Genomic DNA, 13,017 nt, shown 5'->3' on the forward strand with positions numbered 1-13,017 from the left:
TACAACTCGACAATGCATAATAAAGCTACATTACATTCAAAAAGAAGAATACTCGTCTGGCGAAATAACTATAATGGGGATAAAAAATAATGCACTATACATAATACACAACCCAGCATAACTAAGGGTGAACCTGCCGCTCGACTACAGTTCCCAAGGATGCAGGATTTTTCCCGGCTGCGGCGGCCTAGGAGAGCTCACCACTTGAGAGGCTTGGGAGACCCATGGCGAAGTTTCAAGTTTCTATGATTGTCATGATGGTGTTGACCCTTCAAGTTGATGTAATGTTGATTTCATTTTACTGGAACAATGCCAAGTTCCTTATTATCATGAATCCAAGGGGCGGCTAATGTTTATGCTTTCTTTTTAACCAATTTGGAGGGTCTGAGAGACATTGACTCTGAAAGCATTTAATGCCTCAACGTTGTCAACAGAGGTGTCACGCTGTCGAGAGCGAGAATGAAAAATAAATTAATAAACCTCGTCTCCATGGCATGTTGTGACTGTAGGAAGAAGGAAAAGAAAATGCAGCACGGGCCTGCTACTGTCTCTGTAGACAAGCCACCTCCGCTGCCTCTGATTGATTGATTTATAGGAAAGGAAAGGCACGGTAACTGTCTCACTTGTTTCCTATGAACACCTCAGCCGCGCCTTAAGGGAAGGGAGGAGGGTGGGAGTGAAAGTGGAAATAGAGAAAGAGGAGCCGTAGTAGAGGGCTACGGAGTAACCCTGCGCTACTTCGATCGTGCGGACAGAAGATAGAAAGTAGAAAAGAAGAAAAAGAAGAGGGAGATAAAGACGCGCGCCGCAACAGCCGTCGTCCAACACATAAGCGCTGGCGGGTGCAATGACGGCCTACAACAAATAAAAATTTGGTGGCAGGCTAGCCCCCGCCACAAGCGGCATTGACCTACCAGTCCCAGCCCCGTAGGGCCAGGAACAGCCACCTTTCACCACCTCCATCGACCCCCTCTTGTCTCCACCGGCAATCGAACCTCCATCCCTTGGATCCCCAGCCCAGCGCTTTACCAACTGCGCCAAGCCCCGAATCATGAAACGCTCTTCATAATTCCCCTTGCCTACCATGAGGACGATAAGGATTATTATTATTATTATTATTATTATTATTATTATTATTATTATTATTATTATTATTATTATTATTATTATTATTATTATTTGTTCCGCGAGTGACAGATACTCCTTTCTTTCCCTATAAACTAATGACAGAGCGCCGGTAAACTTTGATGCTTTTAATGACTGACTCACTGAGAAACTTTATTAGCAGAGAAAAGGGAGGGAGATGTGTAAGTTGGGTCCCTAGTCCGGAACTGAGCAGCTGCCGCTGCTATCTGCGCGCGTGTCACGAGGGCCCCTTGGGCCTGTAGTCCAGAGCTGGATAGGGCAGCCTCCCACCCCTCAATTGACGGAGATGGTACAAGTAGGTTACCCCAGTTATTGTCGACAAGGGACGCAAGATGTACCATCACGACAGGTCATGACGTCACCAGGCGATTCATACATATACAAAGCTGACCCCGACGGGCGTCCGATTCAAGCGTCCGTGCGGCGCCTTTCATTTGCCGTTTTCTCGAATGCCGCACCACAGAGTTGTTGTTGTTGTTGTGGCTGTAGGAAGAAGGAAAAGAAAATGCACGGGCCTGCTACTGGCTCGGTAGCTGAGCCACCTTCGCTGCCTCGTGCGACCAGAAGAGCAAATAGAGAAGAAAGAAAGAAAGAGAGAGAGAGAGATGCGCGCCGCAACAACAGCCGTCATCCTGCACCGAAGCGGTGGCGGGTGGTGGTGGCGGTGGTAGAAACATTTTATTGCCATTGGAACAAATAGTGGGGGCGAAGCCCCCTGCATGGCACTTGGGTGCTCCCTTACTGCATGGGAGACACCCTTATATGGCAAACAAAAGTCCTTGAAGAGCAATCCTCCTCATAGAACTGGAAATGATCTTCCATTGGTCTTGACTTGAGGTGCTCTTCATGAGAGATTCCCTGTAGGACTCTGCGCCGTTCGGTAATGGGGGATGAGGAAAGGTGGGGCATGTAACAAGGATGTGCAGGAAGTGTCCTGGTTTGCCGCAGAGTCTGCATGATGAGGAAAACTGGTCTGGGTGTCGGGCATGTAGAAGTGTAGGATATGGAGCCGTCCGAGTTTGCAGGATTCGCTAGTGTACGGCCTGCGCTATAGTGAGAAAGGGGCTGGGGGTGTATATACCCTTCGTATGTCCCGGTAGTACAAGAGAATATCACGGAAGGATAGCAGGCGCTCCTCAGCCCGTAGAGGGGGCTCAATTCCTCTAGCCCTGAAAATAAGACCTCGGGTTAGGGAATTAACCTCCTCGTTGCCAGAGAGACCGGCATGTGCTGGCGTCCAGATGAGGCTTATGGGGAGCCGGGGCTGCCAGAAGCGTAATATACGAGCAGCGGTGCGGGATATATAGCCGTTGGCATAGTTTAGAATCGCAGATTTGGAGTCAGAGATAATTTTTGTGGCAGATGTAGAGATGAGAGCAAGAAAAGCGGCTGCCTCCCCTGCCTCTGTGGTGGAATTTGTGATTATAGAGCTGGAAGTAAGCAGCTTTGCTTGATTGTCGGCTACAGCCAGGACCATACGGGAGCCTGACGTATATTCCGCTGCGTCTACGTAGACCACCTCTTGGTCCTTGCTATATTGTCTGTGAAGGGCGTGAGCCCTGGCTATTCTGCGGCCCTGGTATCGCTTGCAATGACGGCTTACAACAGATAAAAATTCGGTGGCAGGCTAGCCCCGCCACAAAGGGGCGGTGACCTACCTGTCCCAGCCCCATCAAAGCCAGGATCAGTCACCTCGACGTAAGAGCTCTTCAAAAAGAGAGTAAGAGGCAAGGTATAACGAATAGCAAGAAGAGATTGGGCTGAAATTTCATAACGAGAGTTGATCTTAACAGCGCTAGACCACGGGATGAAGACTAGAAGATACAAACACGGCGGTGAACTTGCAAATGGTTTTATTGAAAGAATGAACGCACGATGCTGCAAACTTCAGCGAGGAGGTATGCCAAGTGATAAGGAGATGAGTTGGGAGGTGTATAGTAAGCTTAGAATTGTCGTAAATATGATGACAGGATGCATCCACACAGCACACATGACAGCGAAGCAAAGTGGTAGGCATGATTAATGCGTAAGCATTAATAGGCTTTTAGCACATAAGAAGCGTCCGCAGAAGGTGTCCACAAAAACTGTCTGCAGAACATCTCCAAAGATTGTGTGTACAGAAAGTGTCTGTTCGCACCGCAGAAATGGAATCGGGTTTGTTAATATCGCCGCTGACGGGTTGTAGAGTTTCTTTGGGGTGCACATCAGCCGGTAATTATTTATTTAGGAGCCTTTATTGGCCTGTCTCACTACGGATTACCATTCTTATTATGTGACATATTTCTCTCGTTGTAACCGGCCCATATTACGGTTGACGCTAAAAGAAAGAGGATCGTGGTTTTATGTTTTGCCCAAAAGATGCCCTGACGCTTGTGCTAGGCGCTCTATTTATAAGCTGAAACCAAACTTTTCTTTTTTTTTTTCGGGTATGCCGACGTTGCGCAATATCGCAGTAACGTCGCGGAAAACCCATTTCCTGAGGTTTCTTTATATTTAGGACGAGGCGGTAAGAGCTATCAACCGGGGACCAGGAAAATGCGGAAACAGCAATTTCGCTGCGAAGAGAATCAACTCTCGGGGAACCTTTCTACTGGCGTAAAATTACTCGGCAGTCTATCTGCTCGCGATGAGAGAAATCGATGTCGTTGCGGAACTATTCTGTTGGTGAACGATGCCGTGGATTGCAATTACTGACTTGTCTTTGCATGTGCATTTTGAACTCGCGTAACCTGTTAAGTAACTGTGGTATTTTCTTTTTGCATCAGACCGGCGCCCGTATACAGTGTCTTAATTTCAGGTAGATAATTTATGGCACAAAATTGAGGGATATGTTACACGCGGTATAATATAACTGAATAAAAATTCGAGGTCGCTTTGGAGACAAAAGTGATGAAAGGCGAAAGCCTGAGTGCTACATTCCGCTACGCGACTGTTGCGCATGTACCATGAATGCTGCTATGAGTAAAGCGAGCGACTAATCAGCCTGCATCTGGGGCGGTGGCACCCGCCCCCTGATCTGCGTGTCGGGGGGTGGGTAGATCACCTTATCCGTTGGGCAATAAAGTTTAGTCTATCTATCCACATTCTGCGAGTGCATTTATTCAGTGAATTCTGCTTGGCAGCGAAGAGATCGCGCTCCTTGTATCTTCGCAGTTGTTCTACATTTAATGTTGTGTGGTTGATTTTACCGACTGCGCGGCATTAATGAGTAATTAATTATTTACGCAAAGGTCACAAAATAGTAATTATTTGTTAATCGGTACAAGTATATCTATGCCGGGTGGTACTTCGCAGATGCATGGCGAAGCACTGATAGGTCGGAGGTGCAATGGGGCTCATTGCTCATTTGCTCATAGAAGTCGCCGAGCATGTGAGTGGTCAGCGGCGTATGTGACGTCACTAGACCAGATAGCGTGGTCGAGTTGAAGAAGCTGCCAACTCTGGCAGTGCGATTCGCGCTGAAGAAGATGGGAATCGAAAACACAAAACACTATTAACCACAGTTTGAAGACCGGCCGCGCCTCCAAAAATCACAAGGATGCCTCTTAGAGGTGGCATAGGAGTGTCTGCTTTTCTTCCCACAAGTTCATGATGATACCGTTGGGCTGAAAACCTTCGCCAGGGTACGATATCAAGTCATCCCGTGGGGCCCAGGTAACCTAAAAAAATGGCCAAATCGCGACTCCAAAATGAGCACTGGTGTATAAGTGACTTTGTTAAAAAGTGCGACAACATATTCAAAAAATATAAAAGTCTCGCGTATATATGGCGCATGAACATCATTGATGGCCTGGGAATTTTCTGGCTTCAAGTGTACCTCCTTCCAGATCCCGGAAAAAAAAAATTCTGTCACGCGCTCAACCTCAAGTGGGTCGTTTAACGCGGTCAAGCGCATACTTTGAAATTGAGTTCTGTAAATAGCTTCTGCTCTAAATGTACATTGAAGAGCAGGTATATATATATAATTAAATATGAACGCCATTTTCACCGCCAAGCCTGCGAGTATATTTCGATGGCACGCCGAGTGTGTTATTTTGAGAGCATAAGTTGTTTCAGCAATGATGTTTTTTTTTTATCAAACATGTTTATCCGACTTCCTCCCAGCCTCACTAGTCATGTCGCCATATTATGAAATATAAACATCTTATTTTCTTGAAGACTTCACTGTCATGGTTGTCACCCATGAACCCAATAAAAAAAGGAGTGATTGCTTACCATCGTGCTTCTCGCGTAATATGTTTACTAGGTCAGATATGCGCAATAAACTAAGCTAACTGACAGTAAGCGAGCAGAGGGCACTACGAAGATAACATCAGCAGAAAAAAATGCCTTATTAGACTAGTTTGTACGTAATACGAGAGTCTAGGAGTGAAATAGTAGACGAAAGTGCACTGTAGTATTTCATCATAGGACAATGGTTTGAGAAAAAATAAGATGAAAGCACGAACCTTGCCGCTGTTGCGAAGGGCGCAGCAGGGGGACTTTATTCAATCTGCTAAAAAGTACTCTTGCCAGTTTACATCGGTCACACAAGTGAAAAATACTCTCTTTCTAATTAGTCACTGTTGCAACACGTCAAAGCTGTGTGTCCACAGAACACTGGCAACTGGCAGCTTCCCGATGGGACACCGAGACATAGTCGGTGGCAGAATGCCTATCACTGACGAAAATTACGCAAGGAAGTGTTAGCACATTCCGGGCTACGGAATAAAACAAGCAGCGCATATGAGCTGTTAAACTCTGAAGGTAATGCTTATTGTAGTCGGATATCTTAGTCATTATAAAAACGCCAGATTTCGGGAACATCCTTTTTTCATTGCGTCATGTTGAGCTACACGGAGCATACGTTCTCCGATGGTAAAGGGTGCAATCGCCTTATGGAAACACTAGGTGAGCATGTATGCTTATAATAGAAACGAAGCTAAAACCGCATATGGTGCGATTTCTTTGGGACACGTGTGCATAGTTCAGTACCGTGGAACGCGATTGCCCAAGCTTCAATCGGCACCTCGTTTCATTAAACCGCCAAAACGTAAGTGAGGTTATCTTCAAAATGCTGAAACGTCAATAAAAATAAATTCGAAATGCTAACACGTGAGAGCGCGTTCAGAGACACAGCGACTGGAACGTAAACTGTAATTTCAGTTTCCTTGTGGATTATTCCATCAAAACCTGTCCAAGTATCGGACTCATTCAATTATGCATGCAAATGTGGGGGTACGGAAGTTTCGTGTTCCGGGCTGTAAAGACCACCGCTAGGCTGAAGGCAGAAGAGAAGCGCCATATTAATATTCGTGCGACTGTACTGCGGAAAAGGGACTAAAAGAGAGTGACGAGAAGGAAAGGCATTCTGAAACAGCCCGCTGCCACGCGGTTCTGGATTCAGTCAGCACGCCTAATGAATCCGCGTTTTCTGAACAGTTCCGGGAACCCGCAGAGAAGGCGGATACGAACGAGTGGTTATATCTTGAATACTATCGAACAAAGAACGGAATAGCGAAATGGAGACTTAATTCCAGTTGATCACTTTCATCAAGAATTTCGTATTAATAAAACAAACCACCATGCGCTGGCAGAAATAAAAACAACTGCATGAATTCTTTTTTTTTCTTATTTGACATAATTAACTCGTATGCCTAGGTATTTATCATATAGTGTGAATTTCAACAGCTTAATAAAATATTACAAAGAGAACACATCTTTCCGGCCACTGAAAGAAACTGGTGAATTGGACTTGTCACAACTTCACAAACGATAACACTCAGTCTATACTAAAAGAAGCATATTTGAAAATCATATAAAACTAAAACCTGTTTGTTTATCTGCTTTCTCCAGCTATGGTTCCATCGAAGTTCTACTCAGTGTTAACAGCGGGTGAAGGGATTACGGTATGCGCTGCATGACCTAAAATGATATTTTCTCTATCATTTGGAGCTGGAAATATTTCTTACAGATGCGTTATGCAAGAAGAGGATTACGGTATGCGCTGCATGACCTAAAATGATATTTTCTCTATCATTTGGAGCTGGAAATATTTCTTACAGATGCGTTATGCAAGAACATCTGAGTAATAGGGAATTTTTGAATCTTCAAAATAAGAAAATTACTATGTAAAACATTGAAGAGAAGGTTCACCGGGTCACAGAACACAACCCACTTAGTGGACGACGGCCGGGACAGAGGGGAATGCAACAACAAGCGATGCAAAGCACGAAGTTCTCTACGCAGACGTAACAGCCACTAAACGGCGACAGAAAACGACACGAAGTGAACCTGCTGCCAAGTCGTGAGGTGGTGCGGGACGAAACGCTAGATTTTAAGGCGAAAGCATTGTGGGGGTTCTCACGGGGCTCCGGCTCCGCTCTGAGAACCGGAGCCACACCGCTAGCTGCTTACAGAGAAGCAGTATCACAATGCAAGTGTAGAGCAGAACCAGTAAAGTTAATTGAAATGCAGGAATCAGCTGTGCTCAAGCAGGTGTAGAACAGCATCTCATCTGTGCCATGTGAACGACAACGAGGGGGACAGAGTATCTGCAAGGCTAACCAGGAGTGGGAAATCAGCAGAGAGATGCTTCAAACAATGCCGCCATCATGTTATCATCAATAATGGGGAGCTGAATTGTTATGTAATCTGCTATCACGATTTAACCAAACGTTAAAGATGTTAACCGCATTCGTACGAAGGTAGCCACGAAGTATTATACAAGGGTGGCCAAATCCTGTTGTCTTATGCATAGGGGTGTGTGAGAGGACTGTATTGTATAACACTTTTTTTTGGGCTATTGAGGGTGGCAGACTAGAACTGAACCTAATGGTCACATGGTACTTGATAATGTAACCGACGACAGTCATATCATTACCATCCCGACACCAAATTTCGCGTAAAACGTCTCTGTAAATTTTACATTGTTTAGTAATTGTAAATGAAGCAAGCAGTCTATTGTGCCCTACACGCTACACTTCCTTCGCAACCTGATGTGCATATGTGTATCTAAAATTGATGCTTTTGATCAGTTTTTTTCTCCCGAATGCTCTGTCTAAGGCCTGTAAGATAATCTGAGCAATAAAATCAGCAACAAATATTTTAATGAAAAGAGGTGAAACATTGTTCCACAGCCAGATTATCCAGATCCCTTCCCTAGAAATTTCCTAATAACCAACATATGAAAAAAATAAAGACGGAAAGAAACATTGTGCGGACGAATACAATACTCCATAACCTGAAATGTCAGCGCTGCTATTTAAGGCAAGGAATTTGAGTGATGCTTGTATGTATGTATGTATGTATGTATGTATGTATGTATGTATGTATGTATGTATGTATGTATGTATGTATGTATGTATGTATGTATGTATGTATGTATGTATGTATGTATGTATGTATGTATGTATGTATGTATGTATGTATGTATGTATGTATGTATGTATGTATGTATGTATGTATGTATGTATGTATGTATGTATGTATGTATGTATGTATGTATGTATGTATGTATGTATGTATGTATGTATGTATGTATGTATGTATGTATGTATGTATGTATGTATGTATGTATGTATGTATGTATGTATGTATGTATGTATGTATGTATGTATGTATGTATGTATGTATGTATGTATGTATGTAGTAACTAAGCCTTTTTTTCTTGCGAGGCAAAGGAAAGTTCTCAGAAGAAAAAGAAGAGCTACGACCGAGCGACACCGAGCTCGTGGCTCTCCTTTCTCTTCATCTGATAAGTCATTTTTGGCTCGTGGCCCTTTAGCACCGGTAACACTTGCAACGGAACCAACGGCGACTCGGCGCAACCGCCAAACTGGGCGCATTTATCGGCAATCTAAAAATAATGACCACTAACACACGCATAATCAGCAGACACCTCTGCGTAGGCACGCAAGTATATGAATGCCATGTTTCACTTGCAGCATTCAATCGCTGGAAACTTCCCGTGTCATTAGAATTCTTCTCCGAGAGATTGACTGCATTAAATAAAGAGTGATCGACTACGGCTGGCTATCTTCCAGGAACAATCACTCCAGAGGCAGAACTCATGAGTTTGTTCACTAAGATTCTACCTGCATGGAAGGCATATTGCCGCTATGGACAACTATCCACGCACGGCAGAATGGCGTGGGAAACGGTAATCCCTAAGGGAACCTGCAATGAAGTTTGCTGTATTGATTGCCGCGCTATAACACATAGCCTATCGAGAAGAGCAAATACTTTATAGACGCAAGCGCTTACAGGGATCAGATTGCACGCACTGCCGAACCCCTGCACGGCGTGCCTCAGATAACTGGGCTACGTCGATAACGTCTGGGTAAGGACGTTATCTGCCACACGCGTATCTATAATGCTGCAAAATATGGTCGGTCGTTTATCGCCAACCAAGCGGCTAACAGCAGCAGTTTTCAGGCGCGATGTGGAGCAATTGCAGCGCCGCCTAGGCAGTGCAGGTGCCCTATTCGTGCAAGATGGAAAAAAGATGGCTTGCGAAATAAGGAATGTGTAACTTCCTGTGATCACACAAACTGGCATAGAAGGGGAATGTTTTCCGTCGCGCCTGCACGCACACCACTGTCAGCATTCAGCAGATTGGATCATTTATCAACAGTGGCGTGCCAGCAGCGAGCGCTCGACCAACGTCTGTTCACGAACGCGGCGCAGCCTCGATGGTTTGGGAAAATCGGTGCGTTGTAAGCATCTTTCAGAGCTCTTCTGAGGCATCCCCTGTTGGCTCTTCGTGTGGCCGAAAGTTCGGCAGACAGTCCATGTGCCGCAAAACGCACTGCAGGAAGTTCAGTAGCCTGTCAGGAAGCAGCAGATTGCAATGTTTACCGCGTAGATTTTATTTTTTTTTTTTACGATGTGAGCTTCATCACAGCCTGTGCATTAAAGTCACAGAAGAACGAAGTCACGTAGGATATAAGATTTTGATAGTCGGCGTTGTCCAACTTTATCGGAAGTGTTTGAAAAATTCTCTCGCCTCAACCGAAGGCTCGTTAGCGGTGAAACCGCGCACAAAAACTTGCGCGTTGTTGACCCGTTTGCTGCGTAGTAAGTTTCACAATAGCGCTTACCTGGTTTGGCCGAGCATGATGCGAAACCAGGACCGTGTGCGACGAGGGTGAGTGAATAAAAGACCACATTGCTGCTGTAGGAAACTGCCACTACGTTAAAGCGCCGAGGCAAGCGTGGCCCGTTTTTGTAATGATGCTCGGTGGCGCCACCACTGCCATTCACTGGAGTTAATGTATTTAAATACCTGTACTTAAAAAGCGTTGACTCACAATGGAGGAAACGAAATAGGAAACTAACTAGTACGTATGCTAGTCACAAGGACGGAGAAATAAAGATCATTAAGCAACAGGTGAAAAACACAAAAGGTAAAAATTGGATAAATTCGATGGAAAAGAAACAGTGTGGATCTATACCGAAAGTGGAAAATGCAGATCAGGAAGGAAGATTTCTTTGATAACTCAAGAGGCAGTGCCCTACTTTCTGAAGCTAGATCAGGGTGCCTTAGAACACGCAGCTACAAAAAGAAATTTAACAATGGAGATTACGCATGTGCTGTATGTGGTAACTCCAGTGAAACAATTGACCATATTATACTGGAATGTAATGGTACCCATCCGGACGTTGATGCAGGGGCAGTGACTGTTCCTGAAGCTCTGGGGTTTAGAGATACCAGTGGCCGGGTGAATAAACCGGCGGTGGAAACTAGCAAGAAACGACTGAAAGATTGGTGGCTTAAATGCAGAGAAGTGGCATAATGGTAATAATGTATAAACAAAAATTTAATAAATAGAATGATGGTTTAGTTAGCCAATCTAAATCAATAATTAAGATATAGATAGAAAAATGAGCATGATAGCTACTGCTACCACCCCGTTTCAAAGGGGACGCTCCTATATCCCATCCATTCATCCATCCATGCACTGGAAAATTGAAGTAAGGTAGGTAAGGTAGGCGTCTTTCGTTCGTTCAATCTCGACACAGCCAGTTCAGGTTTTGCATTTTGCGCGGACAAACCAGGTAAGCATCATTGTCATACTTACTACGCAATAAAAGCGCCACCGACTTGCACGCTTTCTGCACAGTTCCATCGCTTTCACCACAAACGTGGCTCCGTTTGAGGCGGAAAAATTTTCTAAACAGTTCCGGTAAAGTTGCACTAAACTGTATGCCCCATTTCCTTGAATCGTTAAATGCAGCTATACGTGCTGGCCTAGATGTCAAGCACGGTTTCGAAAGGCGGGTGACAATTTTTATATTTGTTACCATCTCTGGTACAACAGAGCGCAACGTGGCCAACATCATAATGCAGATAGGCATGTAAGATTTCTGACAGCTGTTCATTGCGATTTCAAAACTGAAGAAGCACAACAATGGAGGCTATATACCAATATATTTGGGAAAAGAAAAAAGAGGTAATTTTGCGAGAGTAAAACAAAATAGAGATAAAAATAATTAAGAAAAATCTATTTCTGCGGGTGAACATGGGGTCAGTACGGCCCTGATAATTTGCCACTATGAAGCAGGAGCATGCAATATTTTTGTGGAAATTCGCACACGAAGTACAGGCTATGAATTATTACCAGTGCAGAAGGCCATCTATGCGCACATCGATACATTTATGCGCTACAATGAATTTGTGCACATAAACCTGCACAGCTTGTTCCTCTTATACCGCGAATTTCACGTTTTTCAGTTTTAAAGCATGAGCTGTTATAAGGAGTCAGCTTTGAGCTGTTGCATAAACATCCGTCCGACGTCACCGATCGAAGCGGCCAGTAAAGAAAATAAGACAGCAGAGGTGGGTGGCTATAAGAGGAAGCGATAAATTAAGGAGATAAAAAAAAAGGTAAAAAGCGGAAAAGTGGGTGCAACGGTTTCTTTCCTAATGTTTTCGCACACCCCTAACGGCGTGACGAGCTTCCGAGAGTTTGAATCGCTGACACCAGTGCAAGCCGACGTTTAATGCTCTTCGGCACCACTATCCTCCTCCTATGTGTCTTAACACTTCATCGCTTAGGCGATCGGACATAGCTTCAAAGCGGGAGTGCTCGATTTGATGAAGTTATGGCAAGATTTCTCCTGATGGCTGCAGAGAAACAAGATAACAAATCTACATAATAGCACGCGTGGACTGTGCAGCAGCGTCCATCATACAGGGACACAGCATGGTGCCCGTCTTGCTCGTGAGACTCGACGGCGACGAAGGCCATGACAGAAAACAGACGGATACCATCGTATCCGTCTTCAATCCGTCAATACGAGCGCTGCTCAATAGAGCACTCAATCGTCCTGTACAAACACACCAGCGTGGTGGTGTTCGCGTTTTTTCTGCTACTTTGTGAAAGCTGTACCATTTTCAGTTCTCGCCGCCCTTCAGCTCCACAAAAGCAAGTGTACGCGAGACGTTTTAATTTTTGATTCACCATTCCCGCTCTCATAGAGCAACTCTTTTGGAATTTTCAGCAAAATACTTGGCAGGCATAGGACGAGTATAGAGCTGGAGAGTCGAGACAGGAAATGCCTCTGCTTTAACAGATAGAATTTGTAAAGTCACTATTGCATGCACTCGTTTGAACCATTTCCACATGTGTGCGTGGGGTGGAGGGGGGGGGGGGGAGTATTTCCTATCGGCGACCCAATCCAACAACCGACACCTGTCACGCCAGTCCTGTCCCCATTCAATAAGCGTAGACAGCTGGGCTAGTTGGTTTCTAGCACAATTGTGAGACATTATTCTAGCGCACGTCAAACACACGGACGAAGGTAGAAGTGACAACACGAACGTCGGACTTCAACTCAGGTTTAATACACAAAAAGGTGCGCAAGGCCGTAAAAGTATTCCGCGAACAG

This window comes from Amblyomma maculatum, chromosome 11 (assembly GCF_055883805.1).
Source record: "Amblyomma maculatum isolate TAMU_Amacu chromosome 11, ASM5588380v1, whole genome shotgun sequence".
NCBI classification, from domain to species: Eukaryota; Metazoa; Arthropoda; class Arachnida; order Ixodida; family Ixodidae; genus Amblyomma; species Amblyomma maculatum.